The following is a 21,523-nucleotide window of genomic DNA, read 5'->3' on the forward strand; positions in this document are numbered from 1 at the left end:
AAAAGGTTCTCTCTGCACAAAGGGCAACAAGACTCTCCCTACGCTAACAGGACAGGACCCAGAGCGAGGGGTGGCGGGCAGGTGGGGAGAAGGACCCTTGGAGGGGTAGGGCCATACAGGTTCTGGGAGCCAGGAACTGGGCCATCCTCGCTTGGGGCCCTGGCTCCTTCCTGGCTGCCCAGGGGTCACTGTGCTCAGGGTATGACCTGAAGTCCCTGCTGAAGCAGGAAGGCCCTCTCCTGGCTCTTGGGTATTGTCGAAACACTCATGGTTTAAAGGACCAAGTATTCTGTTCACATCTGGGAGTAACATCTATTCAAAATGCTCCGTCCGTTTACTCAACAAGTATTTACTGAACACCTACTATGTGCCCAACACCTTTCTAGGTGCTGGAAAATTCAGCTGTGGACAACTCCTGGCCTTCCCAGTGCTCACTGCCCAGTGGGGGCGATGGACAATCAGCAGAAAAACTCATAATATCAGGGGCGACGAGGGCTACAAAATAAAGCAGAATAAAGTAGAAGAAGAGGAAGAGGGACCTGCAGGACTGTGTTTGCCAGGGTGGCCAAGAGGAGCCTCACTGGTCAGGGGACAATCAGAGCAGAGGCCTGCAGAAGTGAGGGAGGTTGCTGGAGAGGGGGTGGTCCACGTAGGGAGTGCACCACGCACCAGCACGTGCTGGTGGCTTCCAGCAAGCAGCCCGGAGGCCACAGTGGCCGGGGGATGGGTGAGCGGTGGGCAGCGGAGCCATGCGGGGCACGTCATCTTGGGCAGCCATCTTCAGCTCAGAGAAGGAGTGTTCCGCTAAACACACAGGTTCTCACTGAGGAGCAAGAAAAAGTCCGAGCTGCTGGCTGCAGCGCTGAAGGCTCCCACATTCTAGCCCCACCTGGCAGCGTTTAAAACAGTAACGACAGGGCTTCCCTGGTGGCGCAGTGGTTGAGAGTCCGCCTGCCGATGCAGGGGACACGGGTTCGTGCCCCGGTCCGGGAAGATCCCACATGGCGCGGAGCGGCTGGGCCCGTGAGCCGTGGCCGCTGGGCCGGAGCGTCCGGAGCCTGTGCTCCGCAACAGGAGAGGCCACAGCGGTGAGAGGCCCGCGTACCGCAAAAAACCAAAAAAAAAAAAAAACCAGAAACAACAGAAGCCCATGTTTATCAGGTGCCAAGTGCGCCACAGGCCCGCTGGGTAGGTGCAGTTATCAGCCCCATTCTACAGATGAGGAGGCTGAGGCTCCAGGGGGTGAAGGCACCTGCCCAAGGTCACGAGCTAACAAGTGGCAGAGCCACAGGTGGGCGGTCCTGGAGGCCCAGAAGCACCCTCCTTCCTGCCCCTCACCTGGAACGCCCGCACTGCCTCGGTGCCCCACAACCCAAACTCCAAACGCACGTCCGTCCCCCTGGCTCCATCAACTCCAGCCCAGTCTCCATCGTTCCTTTCCTTACACCCTCTGCCTGCCGGTACCATCAGCCCTGGCACTTAGGCAGGCACAGAACTCAGCTGCAGCAGGCGGCACGGTGGCTCTCCGCCCTCTCTTTCCCCAAGAAAACCTTAAGTCCTCCCAAGAGCGGGGACCAGGCTCTACGCTCTCTGGACAAGGCCAGCGAGACCAGTCAAATTGGCTGAATTGCCTGGCATGATACTGGTGTTTAATGAGGACGCGGCAACAGTTTGACAATCAGGGACGTGGACCCACTGAACACAGCTCCTGAATGGAGACCATATGAAACCTGGACCCTGGCTGCCGTGCCGCATCCCCCCCTGCAGCTGCCAGGCGCCCCCATGCAGAGCCTCAGGTTTCTCTGGCTCAGATCACTTAACTATCCACCAAAATGGCCCCCCTCCACTTCTCCCTGCCCTGACAGGCCAAACGGGGCACAGGTGGGCTAAATTTTACATTGAGTTGCAATCGCCCGATAATGAAGAGCACCCAGTGCCCACACATGAAGGGCTCTGCGGCAGGGGTGTTATGAGATTTCCTCGCAACAGCCCCGCAGAGAAAGCAGGCACCCGTGTAAGGCCTATCTCCAGATCTGGCGCCCGCCCCTTGGAGACCTGCCTCAGCCCAAGGGCACCGTAGCTAGTGGCAGAGCTGGGATCTGAACCCAGGCTGTCTGTGCCCAGAGCCCACATGACAGTCCCCCACACCGAGGGGCCCCCTCACCACACTTCCTCCCTTCAATCGGAAGAATCAGATTCCTTAACAACAAAGTGTCTCAGGACGAGACCCAAAGGAAACTCCGTGGGAGACGAAGCTGTATTTACACCCATACCCACACCCAGCTCACTCTCGTCAATGAGTCGACGCGCACTTACAGAGCATCTACTGTGTGCTGGTGTTACGTTAGGGGCACCAAGACTGTGGCAGGGCTCCTTTCCTCCAGGGCCCTGTTATTTAGGGAAGAACAGAGAAAAATTCTGACCCACTTGTAAGCGCAGAGAAAGAAGGGGGCTGGGGAACCCCCTCTCCAGTTATCTACCGACCATCCAGCTCTCCCCAGCGAGGGTTCCTACAACCCCCAGGGTTCTGCCACACGAATCCCTGTTTTGTGGGTGATGGTTCTAGCTAAGCTTCTGACACCACTGATACAGCAATTTTCTAAGTGAGAAATCAAACTTATTAAACCTAACTTTAAAAACCTGCCAAACTCTTAAGTTCCAATCAAAATTAGCTCCCACACCCTCACTTCCAGGGCTGACCTGGGACAGAAGGTTTCCCAAGCCCCCTCTGCCACCCACCTGCTACAGCAGAGCTCCCAGCTGCAGAGGGCAGACTGTAACCTCACCGGCTCACACTGAGCCCAGGCTCCAGGAGCAGCCCAATTACACAGGCAATTGCCAGTACACAGTTCAGAGCCCATCAACGATGAGCAGAGGGGGGCACAGCCGGGCCTGAGGACCTGCGGGAGATGCCAGCGCAGGCTATGAAGGGCCAGGCCCAGAGGTCATAAGTCGGGCACTGCTTGTTTTTCCCTCTGGAATCTCAAGGGAACTCAGCCTACTAATTTCTCTTTCTTTAAACAAACTTCAATGAAACTTACATTAGAAAATAAGAGTGTGTACAATCCATTACTTCCAGGTCCCCTCTCCCTAGACCCCACGTGACTGGCCAGCCAGTACCCCCGGCTCCTCTCACCTTACCTTCGGACACCCTGAAGCCTGCAGCCTTGCCCACCTGTTGACAAAAGTCCATCATTTATTAGGCACCAAAGGACCTGAGCCACTTGCGGGTCACAGGGCGATCAGGTCAAATGTTCTTCTGAAAAGGGAACACAAGAGTTGGGGCAGGGAGAGGGGGCAGGCAGACAGCACCCAGACAGCCCCTGGGACACACCCCAATCTGGCAGCCCTGACTCTGGGCAGAAGGAGAGGAGCCGACCAAACCCTCCCTGCTCTTATCTGTGGTCCAAAATTCACGGGCAGGTTCAGTTTCTCTCCACCCAGGTTCGGAGGCCCTTCCTCCTCTGCAAGCAATAGTACCAAGCACGGCTCAGCCCAGGAGGAGGAGAAAATGGGAGACCAGAGGGGAAATGGTGGAAACGCACCTGTATCCATGGCACGTAACCAGGGGCAGGTGCTATCAGTAACCTGATTATTTTACAACTGGGGTCACTTTCTCGGGAACTGGGTTCCTGGTGCCTCTGAAGTTGAGCCATTTGCATCCTCCAGGACAGGGATCCTGGGCTTTGCCTCCACAACATTTTCCAGGCCTTTCCTCAGAGCTGTAACTCTATCTCTACCACTTGCTTTGAGAGAGAAAAGGAGGAGGATTTGCTGTGAATTTAGCACAGTTGTGAGCCGTAAGCCCTGACCAGGAGCCTTCTTGGGTGTGTGTTTCAGAGGAGGGGCAGAAGGCAGGCATGGGCCAGGCAGGAAACAGAGCCCCTCTCTGTCCAGCCCTTGGGGTCTTTTTGATGAGAAGCTGAAGCTCCTGCCAGAAAGACCACCAGGCTCAAGGCAGTTGCCCTGGCACCGGCCCTAACCCAAGCAGGCGGGCACCAAGACGGAGAAAGTGAGCACCTCCTTCAGGAACACCTGCAGGCCCCTTCCAGGCCCTGGAAATTCTTCAGCGCGAGGCAATTCCCCCCCTTGTCTCCATGTCAGCGAGCATTACACACACAGCCTTCTGAGCATGCCAAGGAGGTACTGAACCGCATTTGACCCCAACTTAACCACTTCAGTTCATCAGATGGCTTATTAATGGAAGACGAAAACCCTCCAGGATCCAAGGCAACAAGGGTTCAAATCCCTGTTGGGAAGGAACAGCACAAATGAAATCGTAGGGTGGTCGGAGCCACAGCTCCTGGGAGCTGCGGGGCCCCAAGGCTGCAGCTCATGCTCCTTCCCAAGCCCACCTGGCCACCAGGGGAGGAGGCCAGCCTCCCGGGGACACTCCCGCGCAATTCCACTCCTTCCTGCCAGCGTACCTCCTCTGCTTCCTAGTCGTACAAGCATACAGGCTCATCTGGGAAATGGGAAGTGGGGAGGGCTGATACAGCTGATCACCTAGCACATTCTAGGTAGCCCCCCCACACACACACACGTGCACACACACACACACACACACATATGCACACAGCGTCCGTCAGAAACATGTTCGCATCTACACAGGGACGCTCTGTTGTCTTTGCTGTCATGGGTGCCTGGATGCTGGGGTGAGCATTTTCAACACCTTCCTACTAGTGTATTGAGTGTAAAATGGGCTTTTGTTTCCCAAGCAAAGGCAACTGGCTGTCTTCCCAGCACTCCTCACCACGAGGGCCTCACTGATACCCCAGGCCCTGCCTTGAACAGGGGTCTCTTTAAAAGGGAGGCTGGAGAGATGAGCTTCAGTAGACAGGGTTCTTCCAGCCAAAAAGAGGGCTGGAGAGAAATCACTCTGCACTAATCCCCTGCAGGAGTTTCCTTCCAAGAAAAGGGCCCAGACAAGTCAAAAAAGTTCTTGAGCAACTCAGGGGCAGTTCAGCTCCACATGGCCCCAGGGTGACGGAGGCCACAAAAGCTTCCCCAAATCGGCCTTTCCAGCTGGGAGGAAGGCCCTGGGTGCTCTGTTCCCGCTGTTCCTCAGGAAGGTGCTGAATGGGGTCTTGGCACCCAGCCATGGTGCAAGGATGTGGGAGGAGGTGCTGTCTCAAACCCTGACTCTCCAGGACAAGCCCACCTTGAGATGGAGTTAAATTAAGCTTGATATTATTCATTCATGGACACACTGAGGCCCTAATGGTTTTCCAATATAGGGGTAATTTACTATCTGGGGGCTAAACTACCACTGGGGCCTGGGCCCTAAATGGGTCTTTCTCCCAGAATGACCTGAAATCCAGAAGCAGGGGGCAAGGCAAGAAAGGGCCCCTGGTCAGGACTCTCTCCTGAGGAGCTGTGAGAGCCCCACAGCCCTCTCCCCATGCCCCCCACCTCGTAGGACAGGGGCCCAGGCTGGGGTTTCCAGCTGATTCTGGGATAAGTAGGGCTTTATCTCAAGGGAGGATCTATTTCAAGCCACAATCCTTCTCAGAAAGAGGAGGAAATCACAGAGTCCAAACACCATTTCAGGTGAAATCAGGAGGTTATTAATCTCCCCTCAGAGCAGACAGAAAGAAAAATCAATGTTTTAGAGGGGGGGAAAAAAGGTTCCATTTGAATTAATAGGTTTGTGGCTTCTCCATTGATCAGTGCCTCTTCACACTTTCTTTTTGTGCTTTTGTGCTCTTGGGGAGGAGGGAGGAAGAAGGGAATGGGGAGGAGGGGGGTGGGCCTCCCGATAAGGAAAAGGACGCTCTAACCTTAACCTTTCTCCAGGAATAATGCTAATTAGCGAGGCTTAGTGAGAACTTCCCCCAGGAAGCGCGGCCCGCTAGGGACGAGCGGACTCGGGCAAACGCAGCTCCAGGTGGGATTGGGGGGTGGGGAGGGGGGTCACTTCTGAACCTGAGCTGCTGGAATAAGAACGCGAATGGCACTCCCCCACCCCGCCGCCGGAAAAAGTGTCCAGCCTTGGAGAAGCGGAGAGCGGCGGACGGAGGTGTAAATCCAACTTAACCCGGGCGCGCGCCCTCACTCTGGCCAGCTGCCCCCGCCCCATGTGCCCCCGTCAGTAAGGAATGCCCCTGCGACAGGGGCCGCCGACGCCTCCAGCTTCCGCTCCGACCGAACACTTGCCAGGGGCATCAGGTCCGCTCCGGGGAAGGGCGGGGGCCTGCCGAAGTGGGCTCAACTCTGCAAACCTCGTCTCAACTCCCCGCGCCGAGGCAGGGAGCCCCTCCCTGCCACTCTACGCTTCCCGTCCTCACATCTCCAAACAGTCCACTTCCCTTCTCGCTACGGCCGCGGTGGCGGCAACCCGAGCCTGACCCCCACCCCGCCGCCTGCGAACGCCTTCCTCACCGGGACGCGGTGCCGAGCCCGCTGCAAACCGTGTGGCCGCAGCACAATACCGCGGCGCGGCGCACACAATCACCGCCCCCCAGGACCGGCGGCGCGCACGGCCCGGGAGTGGGGTGCGCCCGGCGGCCCCCGGCACTCGGGGCCGGGCACACCTCTCGAGCAGCCCGCGGCCCCCAGAGTGCAGGCTTCACGGCCCCCACCCCATTCGGTCACACTCACCCGCCCCCCGCCCCAGCCCACTCCGCCTAGGGCGCAGCCGCTTCCGCGCGCCCCCCTCCTCAGCCCCGGTGCAGGAAGCTCCCCCGCGTCCCCCTCCCCGGAACCCCCCCAGCTTCCCGCCCCCCTAACCGCAGCTCAACGGCCGGCGGCAGCAGCAAGAGAAGGGGGGCGGCGGCCGGGGGCCCGGAAACGGCCCGATCGCGGGGATCCGGGCCGGACTCCGTACCTGGGCGGGAGGCGAGGCGGAGACAGACGGTCGGGCTCGGCGAGTGAGCGGGGCGGGCGGCGGTGACAGCCCTACAGCTCCAGCTGCTGCTGCTGCTGCCGCCGCGGCCGCCCGGGGAGAGGGACTGGCACCGCCGCGGCGCGTCACTGCCCGGCCCGGGGGCGGGGGTGGCCAGGGGGAGGGCCCAGGCGAGCGGCGGCGGCGGCGGCGGCGGCGGCAGCGGCGGCGGCGGCGCCGCGGCCGGGAGGGAGGAAGGGGGAGGGGGGCACCGGGCAAGGGGAGGCGGGGGAGGGGGGCGGGACCCGGCACGGGGCGGGAGCCGGGGGGAGGGGAGCACTGGGAGGGCGCACGCTGGGAGAGTAGGAGGGGCAGCAGGAGGAGGAGGTGGAGGGGCGGGCGGGCGGGCGGGAGGGAGGAGTGGGCACTGGGGGAGGGGGAGAGAGGAAAAGGAGGCACCCAGAGAGAGGAGAAAGGAGGGAGAGGCGGGGGGTGGGGAGAGGAGGAGGAAGGAGCGGGTGCTGGGCCAGGTACGGGGGGAGGGATGAGGGCGCGCTGGACGCGCCGCCGCGCTCTCTGTGGGGAGAGCTCTCTTAAGGGGGAAGCGCTTGGAGGAAGATTCTTGCCGGGGTCTGAGCCCGGGAAAGAAGGCGGTGGGGTCTGTGCCCGCCCCTTGCTCGCGGAGGACTCAGTCTTCGAGTCCGGGGTGGGGGTTGGGGGGCGCCCGGTCGGCTCTCCGCGTTCAGACCAGAAGAGGAGACACTTGGCCCAAAGAAAGTGGCTCGGGCACTATTAGGAACTCCCGGCACCCTGGGGCCTTCGGACAGCCCTCGACCCCTGCGCGTCTTCTGGTTCCCCGGGGACTTGGGTCCTCACTGGGCGGGGCTGCTGGGCCAGAGGGCTGGGCCCCCCGGCGGTCAGAGCAAGACCCAGCTCTGGGAAAGACAGGCACGTGGTCGGCTCTGTGCCGCCCCCCCACTCTGGGCCCCCCCTTTTCTCGATCAAGTTCAAGCTCGGGCTCCTCGGCTTGCTGCCCATTCGCTGCCCCCTCCCCTCCCCCTCCTCTATTCCGCACCATCTCGCCTCTTCACTCTTCCTTTGTCTCTTTCCCACCACTTAGTTTACACCCTCCCCTGCTCCCCTTCTTCCCACTGGCGGGCGCCGAAGAGTCCGGCTGCGCTCACCTGTCAGACCCAAACATTTCAACCATCTCCAGCGCCCGCCGCCGGCCTGCTCCCGGCTCTCTCCCCACCCCACCTCCCGCCGGACATTGTGCTCCTCTAGACCACACAGTTCGGGCTCCTTAAGACGCACAAGATACAGCTGTAAAGTCATAGGATAACATCAAGAAATGCTGCTCCATCCCAGACCCGGGCGCGCACTGTCCACAGACACAGAATCGCAGTAGGGGAAGGACCCACGCGGATCAGAGACGCAGTGCTCCGCGCAGTCAGACCTCATCCACCTGGGGTGCAGGAGAAGACGGCACCGGGCGTCGCGGTGGTGGGGGACCCTGGACCTCTGAGCAGCCTCAGACTCAGCCTGAAACATAACACGCTCGTACCCCGACAGAATTAGCCCCCGACAGAGAAGATTGGTCAGGGCGGATTCTCGCCTCCCCAAATCCACACCCTCCAACATATCAGCCTTCAGAAAATCTTGTGCTTTAACGGGGATGGAGAGCTGCCCTCGTGGAATTCTGTGAGGAAATGGCCAAAAAACAAAACAAAACAAACCAATAACGATCCCACCACCTGGTTCCTCTGGTCGCATCCAAAGAGGAGGGGCAATTTCTACTGACTTTACGCTACAATTCATTCACAGTGAAACCAGCAAAGAAGAGAAAACGAGACAGCCACCGCGATTGTTTGCAATTTTGAAACAGACTGCCTTTAACCCTCCAACTTTTTTTCTGTAAAAAGCCTTTTTCTTTCTTCCACTGAAAGCTTTGCATTGTGAACAATCCGAGGTAAACAAGGCTCCCTCTACAGGTACGAGTTGGAAATACAACACCGCAGGTTCAGGGCTCAGTATTCACCCATTAGAAAAATAAAAAGATGACAACACATCAGATTAACAGCACACCGACTTCCTTCTGCACACGCTAAAGATTTTACTGTCAATATAAAAGTCACACTTTGTTTTTAAAGGAGGCTCTAAGCATGTTACTCATTAGCACCTTTTATCCCTAAAATCAAATGTGTTTTCAAACCAATTCACTCTTCCCACTTTTCTCTATGAGATCTTTCTTTCTCATCCTTTGTGGTGGGGGACAGTTTGGAAACTTCATTGTCTGAACGGCCACACACCAATAATGATTTTTAGAATTAATTAGTGGCCACGAATCTTCAGTTCATACAGGGAAATATGGGTGTTTCCAACATGGGAACTGTCCTTCCTCACTCTGAAAATGAGATAATTCAGGCCCAGGATTTCCCATCTCTTCCCACCACATTTCTAGAGACCTCTGACTTCTCCTGGCCTGAGTCACTATTTCACAGCGGTGGTGGACATCTGGGCTTGAAATATAAAGCCAGATCCAGCTGATGTTCAAAGGTGGAATTGAACCCAGATAAGCCACCTCTTCTCTGACTAATAAGAGAAAGAGCTAGTACGCCAGGAGGGCAGAGCAGTGATTTTCTCTAGGCATGAAATGTGAACTCATTTACCATCCCTGAGATAAAACAGCCCCAGCCTCACTCGATACACAGGAAGCGGTTGGGAGCCCTGGAGAAGCCTGGCTGTTTAGTAGCACGGCGAATTAGGTGAGTTTTCATGTGTGCTGAAGCCTGCAGAAATCTCCTGGCTCCTTAATTCCTGCAGGAGCTGCCACTCCTTGAGTAACCTTGTGTAGGTTGCTCTCTGTGTCTTTGCGCATCTCCTTAAAGTGGCCACAGCATGGGTCCCAACAAGGAATGGCATAACCTAGTTTCTTGACCACTAATTCTCCCAGTGATGTGTCTCTTCTTCCAGCCCCAAGCTGGTGGGAGACCATGACAGAGAAGGGCTGCTCTAGTCTGCTTAAGGGGGCGGTACTGCCTTCATGTCCCCTCCAGGCTCTGCAAACAGTGGGTGCCTTTGTAAATGGCAAAATTAGCAGGGCATTTGCTCTGCGGAGCTTCTTAAACAGCAACCCCGTCCAGGCGGATTCCCATACGAAATGAGCGCGCTCCGTGAGCAGGGACCTGGCCATGGGAACCAGAGGTTGTGATTCGGAATAACAGGATCTTAGTGTGACCAGAACAGATGCTATTCAAGCATCTCAAAGCATAAAAAAAAAAAAAAAAATTATCCCTACAAATTACTTATTAATGATAAAAGGCACACGTACCTGCACCATGGAGAGACTGGTAGACACCCCCCAATCAAGTGATCAAATGCAGCAGACCCCGAAGTAGAACCACCTGACACGATGTGCTTACTTCCTGAAGGGATGCAGTGAGAGAACATAGCATTACCTATGTTATGTTCTCCCCATGTCAAGTCCTCCCCTCCAAAATGCTTAACCTGAATCTGATCATGAAGAAACAACCAGACAAGAAATACTGAAAGAGAGACTCCATAACACAAGTATCCCGGACACTTCAAAAGATTCACTGTCATTAGTTGGACTGTTCTTTTAATCACGAGACTAATGAGAAAAAACAATGAAATGCAAAGTTTGAATCTTGGTTGGATCCCAGAGACAAAGAGTGAGGTGGTGATGGGGTGAAGGAGACGCAGAGGATGGGGGCGGTGAGGGGTGGAGGGGAGACAGGGGTTGAGGGTGGAGATCAGGTGGGCTCTGGGCTGAGTGGTCAGGGAAGGCCCCTCTCAGGAGTAAGCCCACATGTGCTCTGACCCCAGGATGCTAGAAGCTGACAGCTGGGTGAAGACTTGGGGTCACAGTCTTGCAGGCAGAGGACACAGCTGGTGCAAAGGCCCTGAGGTGAGAAGGGACTCGGCATGTTTGAGGACTTGAAAGCTACCAGTGTATTTACAGCGTGGGGGAGGGTGGGAGGAGGTAGGGGTGAGAGGGCATGCAGGGCCAAGCACTCAGAGCCTTGTACACCACCGTGAGGTGTGTGGATTTTATTCTAAGAGCAAGGAAATCATGCCATCTAAATTATGTTTTTAGATCAGAGGAGATGAAATTATAAGGAAGCAGGAGTGGCATCCGGGAGACCACTGAGGAGGTGGACTAGAGTCTAGTCAAATGGGACTGGTTCCAGTTCTGGCTCTGACACCAAACAAGTGTCCTTGGGCACCAGTTTCCTCATCTACAAAGCAGATAATAAGATAGTGTGTTTAATGTATTTGACACCAAAATGTCCCCTTTGACATCAGAAACTGTGGTGTCCGGCCTCCCAGCTCTCCCGATGATCCTTCCCCCTCCTGGTGTCACACCCTCGGTCCCCTGGCACAATGGATAGGGCTGTGGAAATGAGGCTCTATGACTTCTGAGCTTAGGTCATAAAATACAGCTTGCTCTTTTCCCCAGAGGGAGTACTCGGTAAATGGTAGCTTTTATCGTCCTCATCAGGAGTCTACATTTTCACAGTGCTGGTCAGAACCCTCTCCACAAACGCTGTACCAGTTTCCTCAGCAGCCAGCAGCATCTGGTAGTTGTCATTTCACTACACACTTGTCAGCGCTTAGTACTAGCAACCTCCTTTATCTCTGTCAATCTGAGAAGTGAAAAATGGTGTCTCTCTGCCCTCTTCATTTGGGAATGTGAGCCTATATTTATGTGTATCGTGTGTTTATTGGTCATTTGTAATTCTTTTCCTTTTTTTAAACAATCTATTCATATTCTTTGCCCTTTACTTGAGTTGGTGGTTTGTTTTTTTGGTGAGAACTGTTTAGAAAGGAAGGGAATTCATCTTTTGTCATGTATTTTGCAAACATGTTTTCCTTTTGTTGTCTTTTTATTTATGATGGGATTTTTTGCCATATGAAAATTTTACTTTTTTTTTTTTTATATTGGCTCATTAGGTTTTTTTTTCCTTTAGGGCTTTAGGATTTCACGTCAAAACAAAGGTTTTTCTTTTTCCACTCTAAAATTATAAATGTAATTCACCCATATTTTCTTCTAGAGCATTTATAGCTTCATTAGAGTTAAATCTTCATTCTATCTATAATTTCTCTCCATATAAGAAGTGAGGTGAAGATCTAGCTTATTTTGTTTTTTAATGCCTATCCTAGTTGTCCCAATGCCATCTTTTTTTTTTTTTTTTTTGGCTGTGTTGGGTCTTCGTTGCTACTCATGGGGGCTGCTCTTCATTATGGTGTGCGGGCTTCTCATTGCAGTGGCTTCTCTTGTTGTGGAGCACGGGCTCTAGGTGTGCAGGATTCAGCAGTTGTGGCACGCAGGCTCAGCAGTTGTGGCTTGCGGGCTCTAGGTCGCAGGCTCAGTAGGTGTGGCGCACGGGCTTAGTTGCTCTGCGGCACGTGGGATCTTCCCGGACCAAGGCTCAAACCCGTGTCCCCTGCATTGGCAGGCGGATTCTTAACCACTGCGCCACCAGGGAAGCCCCCAATACCATCTTTTAAATAACTCATCTTTATCCACTGATTGGAAGTGCCGTCTTTATAGTATACTAATTTCCCCTTATTTTTGGAATTGCCTATTCTACTGATCTGTCCATTCCTGTCCCAATAGCATGGCTCTGGAATATATTTTAATATCTGGTAGGGCCAGCACTCACCTCTACCTGCCATGAACTGTCCCTGCCCGCAGCATAATAAAGACAAACTCTTGCCACAGCAGGGAAGGCTCTAGGTGCAGCACAATTATGGCAAACGGTGGGGGGGGGGGGCGCGTTTCTGACTGAGGGGCTGTTGGGGGGTGGTTCCTGGAAGAGGTGACATCTACTCTGAACCAAAGAAGGCAGGAGGAATGTGACAGGTGGCAAGTGGAGAGGGCATCTCGGTAGGAAGAAGAGCGGGGACAGAAGTTCCAGGGCTTCACACATGCCTGGATTCAAAATACCTGATCTGCAGGTTGGGTAGTAACTCAGCTTATCCATTTATTCTTCACCTTCACTGATTTTTGCCCAACTGGCTGCAACCTCATAGTTGGTTTGACACCTTTGTTGAAATCTAGGAGAAACTGTCCCATGCCGTTTCCTCACTCCTTCTCTATTCAGATAAATTTCCCATGATGCGTATCACTAAGAGTCTGACTTGTAGAAATACACTTTCCTAACAACCATGACAAAAGGTAAAAATTACAACTTCATCAATTGCCTTTTCAGAAATGTGTTGCTTTAAAATGTCATCAATTAATCTCTCTTACTCCAAAACCTTCAATGGCTCCCAGTCACGGGCAGAATCAAGTTAGAGCTCTCTGGCCCGGTGTTTAAGGGCTTCCACAGCCCTGCTGGCCTTACAGCCTTCTGTTCCAAACTGTGAACTCTGCTTCAGGCTCACAACTGCTGTCCCTCAACTGCCCATGTGTGACCCCCTTCAAGCCTTTGATCATGCATGCTTCCAGACACACGTGTTTTCCACAAATATGTATAGACCCCCTACCACATGCCAGGCACCATGATTAGTATGGGTGACACAACAATGAACAACACAGATACAGGTCTTCCCACCTGTAGCCTGCAGGCCAGCAGGAGAGAGAGAGATTAATCAAATGACCACAAAGGTTTTAGTCACAGGATATATATTCGGTTTGTACTTGACAGTTGTGGGACCTGCTAGGAAGGAAGTGCCTAGTTATGTGAGAAGGACATAGTGGATCCTGGAGGGCTCCACTGAGGAGGTGACATTTAAGTTGGGCATTGAAGAATGCATGGGCGTTCACTAGGTAGAAATATACTCTGGGCCATTAACAAAGACATCCTCCACCCCTGCCGGATCTAGGCCCCTCTGAACTCAGAGCGTCAATCTCACAGACCACCCAGCTGGCTCTGGTGGCAGGTCTCCGTCAGTCTTATATCACTTAATGCACTTGTAGTACTTCCCATTTCCTCGGCTATACCTCATCTCCCCAACTGGACCATGAGCTCTCAGGGGCTGGGACAGGGTCTCAGGTGGCAGAGTCCCCGGTAGCATCCTGCACACAGTAGGGACCTACCACTGCATCACTCAGGACCCCATCCTGCCCACTGCCCAGCACAGCCCTGATGTCTGCAACAGAGCTCTGAATTAAGCACACCCCCCTTAATGCAGACCACACTTTGGAGCTCCCCAGAGAGGGCACCTACCTCCTCTCTCCCTTCTTTCCTGGCACCTTTGGAGAGGCTTGGCCAAAAAGCCAAGGCCAGCTGCAACCTGGCACTACTGCTCCTGGGGGTGCACACAACAAAAACGAGTACAGATGGTCCCCAAACACGCCAAGATGGTCATAGCTGCCCTATTCACAGCGGCCCCGGCCTGGACACTACCAAGTGTCCATCAGCGGAGAATGGATGGTGGTGGTACAGCTACACTGTGGAATACTGCTCAGCAATGGAAAGGAACAAGCTAGTGGTGCAGGCCCCAACTCAAGGACTCTCACGAACTCATGCTTGTGGGCAAAAGAGCACACACAGGCCACAGTAGAACAGGCAGAAGCAATCTGTGGTCAGGAGAGTGGTCACCCTTGCCAAAGGTTAGTGACCAGAGTGGGGGCTCAAAGGGTCTTTGTGGTGCTGACAAAGTTCTGTTTTTTGATGTGAGAATTGGTCACAAGAGGTGGATTCAGTTTGTAAAACTTTACTGAGCCGTCCACTTAATGATACGTGTTCTTTTCTGTATGCGTGTCATACTTCCATAAAAGTATGAAAAAGGGAAAAAAAGCTGAGGCCAGTTACCATAGCTGAGCAGCTTAGAGCTTGGTGTAATCCATTATGGCGACCCATACACTACCAGGCACCCGTGCTGGGTGGTAGGATATGTTACCTTATTTGACCAGCCAAATAACAAGGGTGATTTAACTACCACTTTGCACACGAAGATAGTGGCTGTGGGAGGGAGATTAAATGACCCATCGAGTCCCCCAACAGCTCAGAGACCAGGGGACATGCCCACAGTCACAGAGCCAAAAGCTAGTGGACGTGCTGGGGTTTGAAGCAGGGTGAGCTGGTCTCCAGGGTGCATGGTGGGCCCTGCCCAGGTGGGGCTGCTGAGACGTACCGCGGGGCACTGTGCTTCACCGACCTCCAGCAGAGCAGAGAGAGGAACCCTCTAGAGCGAGTCTGGGGCTGGGTGGGCAGAGGTTTCCCCCGGGGTTGAGGCTGCTCCGAGGTGGTCAGCCCCTGCCTGGAACCCCAGCTTCTCCGTGCAGCCCCTGAGGGCGGCTGGGCCTGGGAGTCTCCTGGGAGGCAACTCCGGCTGCTCCTCAGCAGGTGATTGGAGGAGAGGCAGGGCCCCTCTGCGAGCTGAGCGAGACGCTGGGAAACTGGGGCAGGTGGTCCCTCCGTGCCGGAGGCTGCAGGTGGGGGTTGTGTGGGGGGACGGGTAGCAGCCCAGGCTTTGGGGCCAGAGTTGCTGCACAGAGGCCTTGCTGGTGGCTGGCGTCCTGTGTTTGACGGTCAGCATCTAAGGTGGGGGTAGAGCAGGGGACATGTTTTGCTTGCATTCAGGCCCTTCCTCAGTGTGATCTCAGGCAGGAGACTTAACTTCTCCAAGCCTCAGTTTTTTCATCTCTGAAATGGGGGCACAATAATAGAAGCTTGTTTCTGAAGACTGCTGTGTGCTTAAATGCAGGGATGCCTGCAGGGCGCTGGACTGATGCCTGACACAGAACACCTGCCCAAACCCTAGTTATTGTTAATGATGATGATGTGAAAGATAAGTAATTAATGATACAGACATCAGTCAACAAACATTTCTTGAGCCCCTACTGTGTGCCAAGGCCTGACCCAGGTGAGGGACTGTGGTGGTGAGATAAGCAGACCCAGGCCTGTGCCCATGAAGCTGCTGGTGCAGGGGCCTTGGCCTGGCCCTAACCTCACCATCACTTTCTTTCTCCCTTCCCTTCTCCCCCCCACCTCCCCACCCATCCGTTGGGAAATAGCAGCGTTAACGTGGGAGGGAACAGGCTCTGCCTCTCACGCACTTTGGGTGAGTTACCTGAGCTCTCTGACACCGAGCCTCAGTTTCCCCATGTTGTCTGTAAGGGACCCAGCACACAGAAGGCCTCGAAAGATGGTTCCTGCTCCCCTCCCTGCCACGCCCTCCTCTCTTCCCTTCCTCCCTGCTTCCACTCTGTTTCCTTTCCTCACTATTCTTTTTTTTCTTTTGATGTGGACCATTTTTTAAAGACTTTATTGAACTTGGTACAATATCGCTTCTGTTTTACATGTTGGTTTTTTGGTTGTGAGGCATATGAGATCTTAGCTCCACGACCAGGGGTCGGACCTGCAGCCCCTGCATTGGAAGGCGAACTTTTAACCACTGGATGGCCAGGGAAGCCCCTCCCTTACTATTCTTCCCCCTGCCCAAGCCTGTGGCAACTTAACACCCAAAGGCATTGTCAAGCTCAAATGATGGTGCCCAGGCCATGGCAGACACTGTGGACTAACTTACCTGATAGCTAGACTCAACATTTCTCTCTCCCTTGTCTGAACTACAGAAGGTGGGAAGTGAAATTTTTTCTTTCCCAGCCCCCGCCCCACACCTGCACCCCCGCAGCTGGAAGTGGCCATGTGACCCTGACCAATGAGATGTTAACAAAAGTGTATTGGCAACTCTCTGGGAAAGCTTTTGCTTTGCTGGACTAAGCTTACGCCTCCCCTTCCCATCTTCCTCTCACCCTGAATGTGGACAAGATGGCTGGAGCAATAGCAGCCAACTTGCAAGTGTGAGGAAAAGGTCAATAACATCACAGAGACACCAACCTAACATGGCTGACATCAACACCAACAGCTGCGCCACCACTCTTCCTATTTCAGGTATAGAAAACCTTCATGTTTTCTTATAGAGCCGGCTGGGTTTTTAGACCTGTAGTCAAAAGCATCCCTCTCTGATTCACAGGGCTCCTGTTTACGGATGGACTGGACAGTAAGGACCCCAGACCCATGTGGCCTTTTCCCTAGAGTGTCAGCTCCTTAAAGAGACTGAGGAGGGGGGTTGTGTCAGGGCACCTGCTGTGGCTACTGCGGTGCAGGGTGGGGGAGGACTCTGCAGAGGGAAAGGTGCCAGGCTCTGCACAGGTGTGCCCGGGCACTTCCCGAGCCACAGCAGTGTTCCAGGTAAAGAGGATCTTCTGTTTCTATCCTATTTTTTCTTGAGGCACTTGGAGCTGTTCCAAACATCCAAGCCTCCCAGCAACCATGGGGCTGGCAAGGCATAGGCTCTGTCACTCACGTCTACTGAGGAGGAAGCTGCAGGAGAGAGGGGAGCGGCCAGCCTGGGGCCGGGCTGCCTGTGGTCATGCTGGGCTGAGCCCCTCTCCCGCCTGACTGCAGCACCCCAGCCTGAAGCTCAGGGCTATCCAGGCCCTGTTATTTACTGCTGAAGGCTGGAGGTGGGCTGGCTGGGGGCAGGAAGGGCAGGTGGGCAGAGCTCTGGGCCCCTTTCCCAGCGACATGCCTGCCTCCTGCTGACCCTTGACATACTAACTTCCTCCCCAGAAGAGTTTCCTTGAAGAAAGGGGTTCCTCTGTCCAAAAACAAATTTTGAAAACCACTGAAGTCTGGCCCAAACGTGCTGTTCCAATAACAGGGAAGCTGCAGCTTGGAGAAGTGAAAGTTAGGCAGCTGGTGCGGGGCAGGGCCACACCTAGGGTCGGAGTCGATGGGCTCTCTTGGCCGCTCATCTCCACTTGCTGTCACCTCCAGTTAAGCCCCTGCCCTCCTCTGGAAGAGGAAGGTGCGCCTTGAGGTTCCACGTGCACACGACAGGTGGGCGAGAGAGCACCGTCCTCTGCAGGCTGCTCGGGCTTCTCCCAAGCACATCTGCCCCTCACTCCCCTGTCCTAGTCCCCTTGCTGTTCCCAGCCTAGGGCCTTTGCACTCACTGTCTGCTCCACCTGGAAAGCCTTTCCTCTATAGAGCGGGCCACCTCCTATCAATTGGGTCTCAGCCTGGATGCCATCTTTTCAGAGAGGCCTTCTCACCCAGAGGCGCAGTCTATCGATGGTCTCTATTTTAATTCTCCGCCCTAAGCATCTCACTTTTGCATATCTTTTTTTCTTTCTTGTCTTGTTTATCATCTCTATGGCCTGTGAACTCCCAGAGAGCGGGCTCCTTGTCTGTCTCAGAACAGCGTCTGGGACGTTGAAGGAACTTAAATGATTGTTGAATGAATGAAGGAGGAGATTTTTTAAAAACTATACACACAGAGGGTCGCAGGGAGGGCAAGGGTCCGGAAGGCTGTGAGCAGAAGTGTGGGCCTTTGCCTCCTCCGTCTGAGTGGAGGTTGGGGAGCTCCCAGCCCCCCGTGGGTCGATGCCTGGTCCCCGTATGAGTAAAACAAGGCAGGCAGCACAAACAGTGTGACACTGCTGTGCTACCCTCAAAAAAAAAAAAAAAAGAAAAGAAAAAGAAAAAGGCCGGTTAATGAGGTAATCACAACCAAGAAAAATCCTGGCCATGCTTCTTCGAGTCCACCCAGAGCCATTATCTCTAATTGATCTCCAGACATCAGCTGCTGAAGCGTCTGAACCCCTCCTGCATTTTCCAGGTCTGGTTACAAAGCCCTGGCCCACCCAGCCACCAAGTGGGGTCAGGTCTCCTGGAGCAGCTCTTTGCTGGGGGCCGGGACCCGTCTGGGCCCCACCTGAGAAGAAGGAGCCATCAGGCTGCCAAGGTCGGGGGAGTCAAGAAGCTGTGGAAAAGCCACAACCCATAAATGCTCGCCCCCCCACCCCCACCCCCCACCCACCCCGAGCCAAGCAGCCCGCATTGCGGTGCCTTGAGCAGAAGTCTCCACAAAGCCACCAGGGGCTTCGCCCTCAAAAACATGCGACAAAAAACAGGGAGGGCGGGAGCAAGCGCCCTGCCCAAGATATCCCCCTCGAACTGGGGGATATCCAAGAACTGGGGTCAGGAGTTCCATTGTTAAGAACAACAACAGGACGTGGCCATGAGACAACAAGGCCCCTCTGGGTCTCAGTCAGGCTGGACCCAGAGTCGGAGCGGGGTGGGGCACAAGGTCGGCCATTGGTTCAGTGACCATCTGGTTTGAGCTGCTCCTTCCTGGCCCAGCTGGGGAGAGACACCTCCTTTCTTGTTTGGTCCTTAGAGACAGAGCAGGGAGTCAGCTACCTGGGTGCCTTGAGGGGCGGTTCACAGTCAGAGGTCTGAGAAGACAGAGCTGCTCCCATGGACGGAGGCCCAGGTAGCGGCTCCTGACCTTGCCCCCGCCTTTTCCCTTGACACAGATAAAGCATCTTCAGGCCAGCCCCACATGCAGGATTCTGCTCCGGGCACCAGGCAGCTCTCCTGCCTGCACCAGTAAATTATGGGCACTGCATGCATTTCCCCCCCCAGATAATGAAGCTGAAAGGCTGCGTCAGCATCCTTGCAAGCATGGGGGTGGATTTGGTAGCCTGGAAGGGGGCTGAGACTTTTGGAGCGGACGGGGACAATGAGTTGTTTAGGTTTGGGGTATCTACTAACTGCATCAGGCAACTGGCTTTGGAGACAGGATGTTGGTCGTTTTCTGCTTCTTTCCCACACAGCTTCAGGGAAGCAGGAGGAAAGAAGAGAGACACGGACATCTCTGAACCCAGGCTGCCCTGGCGAAAACAGCCGTAATGCTCATTTTCTTCAAGTATTTGGAAACTGTAGCAAGTTTCTTCAAAGCACCGAGGACTGTCAGTGAAATACATTGACCACTAAAACAATGCCCTGTAAGAAAGATGTTTGACAACGGGTTTTTCACTTCCCTTTTTGTCTTCTCAAAAAAGAGGTTTCTGGCTACCCTGGTGGCGCAGTGGTTGAGAGTCCGCCTACCGATGCAGGGGACGCAGGTTCGTGTCCCAGGCCGGGAAGATCCCACATGCCGCGGAGCAGCTGGGCCCGTGAGCCATGGCCTCTGAGCCTGCGCGTCCGGAGCCTGTGCTCCGCAACGGGAGAGGCCACAGCAGTGAGAGGCCCGCGTACCACAAAAAAAAAAAAAAGAGGTTTCCCAGAAAACTTTCCGTCTCAAGTTTTAGCGATGCCCCATTTTGCCTGTCACCATCTTTAGGAGGATGGGAACGCTGGGCTGTCAATATTTATAGCCCCCAGATTCCAGCACGGAAGTGTGATGCTCCTGGCTCATGGCCCACCCGGTCTGCTGGGCGAACAGAAAGGCCTGCACTCAAAGTGTTTCAGCTTCATGTTCACGTGGATGGATCAATGGTGCCTCAGTATCTTTCCCTCACCAGGAATGGAGTATGAAATTTTTTAAGGCATTAAACTTTTTTTTTTTCAAATACTTCTTTTTTCAAGCCAAGGAAACTTTAAAAAATAAGGACAACAAGGAGGGGAACCATTCCTGCTACGTAGTAAGATACATTAATTACATGTATTAGAGATTAAGACATATTAGTCTCAATACTTAAAACAGTGTGTAGCTGGTACATGAACAGACAAAGCAACCGTGGACTGAACAGAAGTACACTCTGTTTCAGATGGAAATTTAGTAAATTATAAAGGTGGCATCTCAGATCAGTGGGAAGAAAATAGATTCCTTAATAAATGATGTTGACACAAAAGGGTAAAGCAGGACCTGTATCTTAGAATATACTAGGATGAGCTCCAAATGGATCAAAGATCAAATATGAAAAATGAAAACACGTATATGTTTTTGCTCTGTCATCTGAGAGGGTCTAAAAGAAAGGACACCCCAGTAGCAATGAGTACACTTAGTGCCCAGATCTTGGTTTTTCATATGATTCTATAATATGAGGAAGATATGGCTGATTCTAGGATTGGGGTAGAATATATACAAGATGAGCCTGGAGCATCTTGTAGTAAAGAAACACTAAAACAAAATAAAATCCTTCAAAAAACAAACCAACAAAAAACTTCAATGGGGGTATGTCAAAAGAGCACAGGAGCCGGCTGAAAGAGCTCCCGGTGGCCAAAGCCGGAACAGTTGGAGCATCAAAATAGATACAGCAGTACTGAGTTAACCCCAAGTATAGAATAAATAGCCATTTAAGTAAATGAGTGAATAGATTTATAAATGAGGAAGGAGAGACAAACCTCCCATGCAAAAGAATTCCAAATAATGTATGTAGACACTCTACCCTCAAGGAGGGAAATTATAGACCCCACTGCTTAGGTGTGGGCTGCACATGGTGACTTCCTTCCAAAGTGTACAGTGATGACACCTGACAAACATTATGTCAGCCGGTGTGGCCAAGGCAACATCAACGGTCATGAGTCATGGTGACAGTAGGTACACTTGATACGATGTGGTAAAAATGGCACTCTGAGCTGGGCATTGGCAGAGGCAAACTACTGTATACAGGATGGGTAAACAACAAGGTCCTACTGTATAGCACAGGGAACTATATTCAATATCCTGTGACAAACCATAATGGAAAAGAATATGAAAAGAATATATATATGTGTGTGTATATGTATAACTGAGTCTGCTGAAATTAAACACAACATTGTAAACCAACTATACTTCAATAAATTTTTTTTTAAATGGCACTGTGTCTGTGGTCTTCCTCCTAATAACCCATAAGCCCAGTTTTATATTGAGAAAAACATCAGAGAAATTCCAAAATTCTACAAAATACTTGACCAGTATGCTTTAAAACTATCAAGGTCATCGAAACCAAGA

The 21,523-nt window shown here is 53.4% G+C and overlaps 1 protein-coding gene across 5 annotated transcripts in view; it reads right to left on the reverse strand.

The window, feature by feature from the left end:
• Nucleotides 1–21,523, reverse strand: part of NOL4L (nucleolar protein 4 like) — a 128,954-nt gene that overhangs the window by 30,765 nt on the left and 76,666 nt on the right. Inside the window, exon 1 of one of the 5 annotated variants that reach the window (XM_030830929.2) lies at nucleotides 6,827–6,952. The exons of 3 other annotated variants lie outside the window; for them this stretch is intronic. The gene's annotated coding sequence lies outside the window, so the exon portion shown is untranslated. Of the gene's footprint in view, nucleotides 1–2,316; nucleotides 2,362–6,826; nucleotides 6,953–21,523 lie in introns of those variants that run through there. One more of the 5 variants, XM_060284456.2, reaches the window with a different exon arrangement.

This window comes from Globicephala melas, chromosome 15 (assembly GCF_963455315.2).
Source record: "Globicephala melas chromosome 15, mGloMel1.2, whole genome shotgun sequence".
Lineage (NCBI taxonomy): Eukaryota > Metazoa > Chordata > Mammalia > Artiodactyla > Delphinidae > Globicephala > Globicephala melas.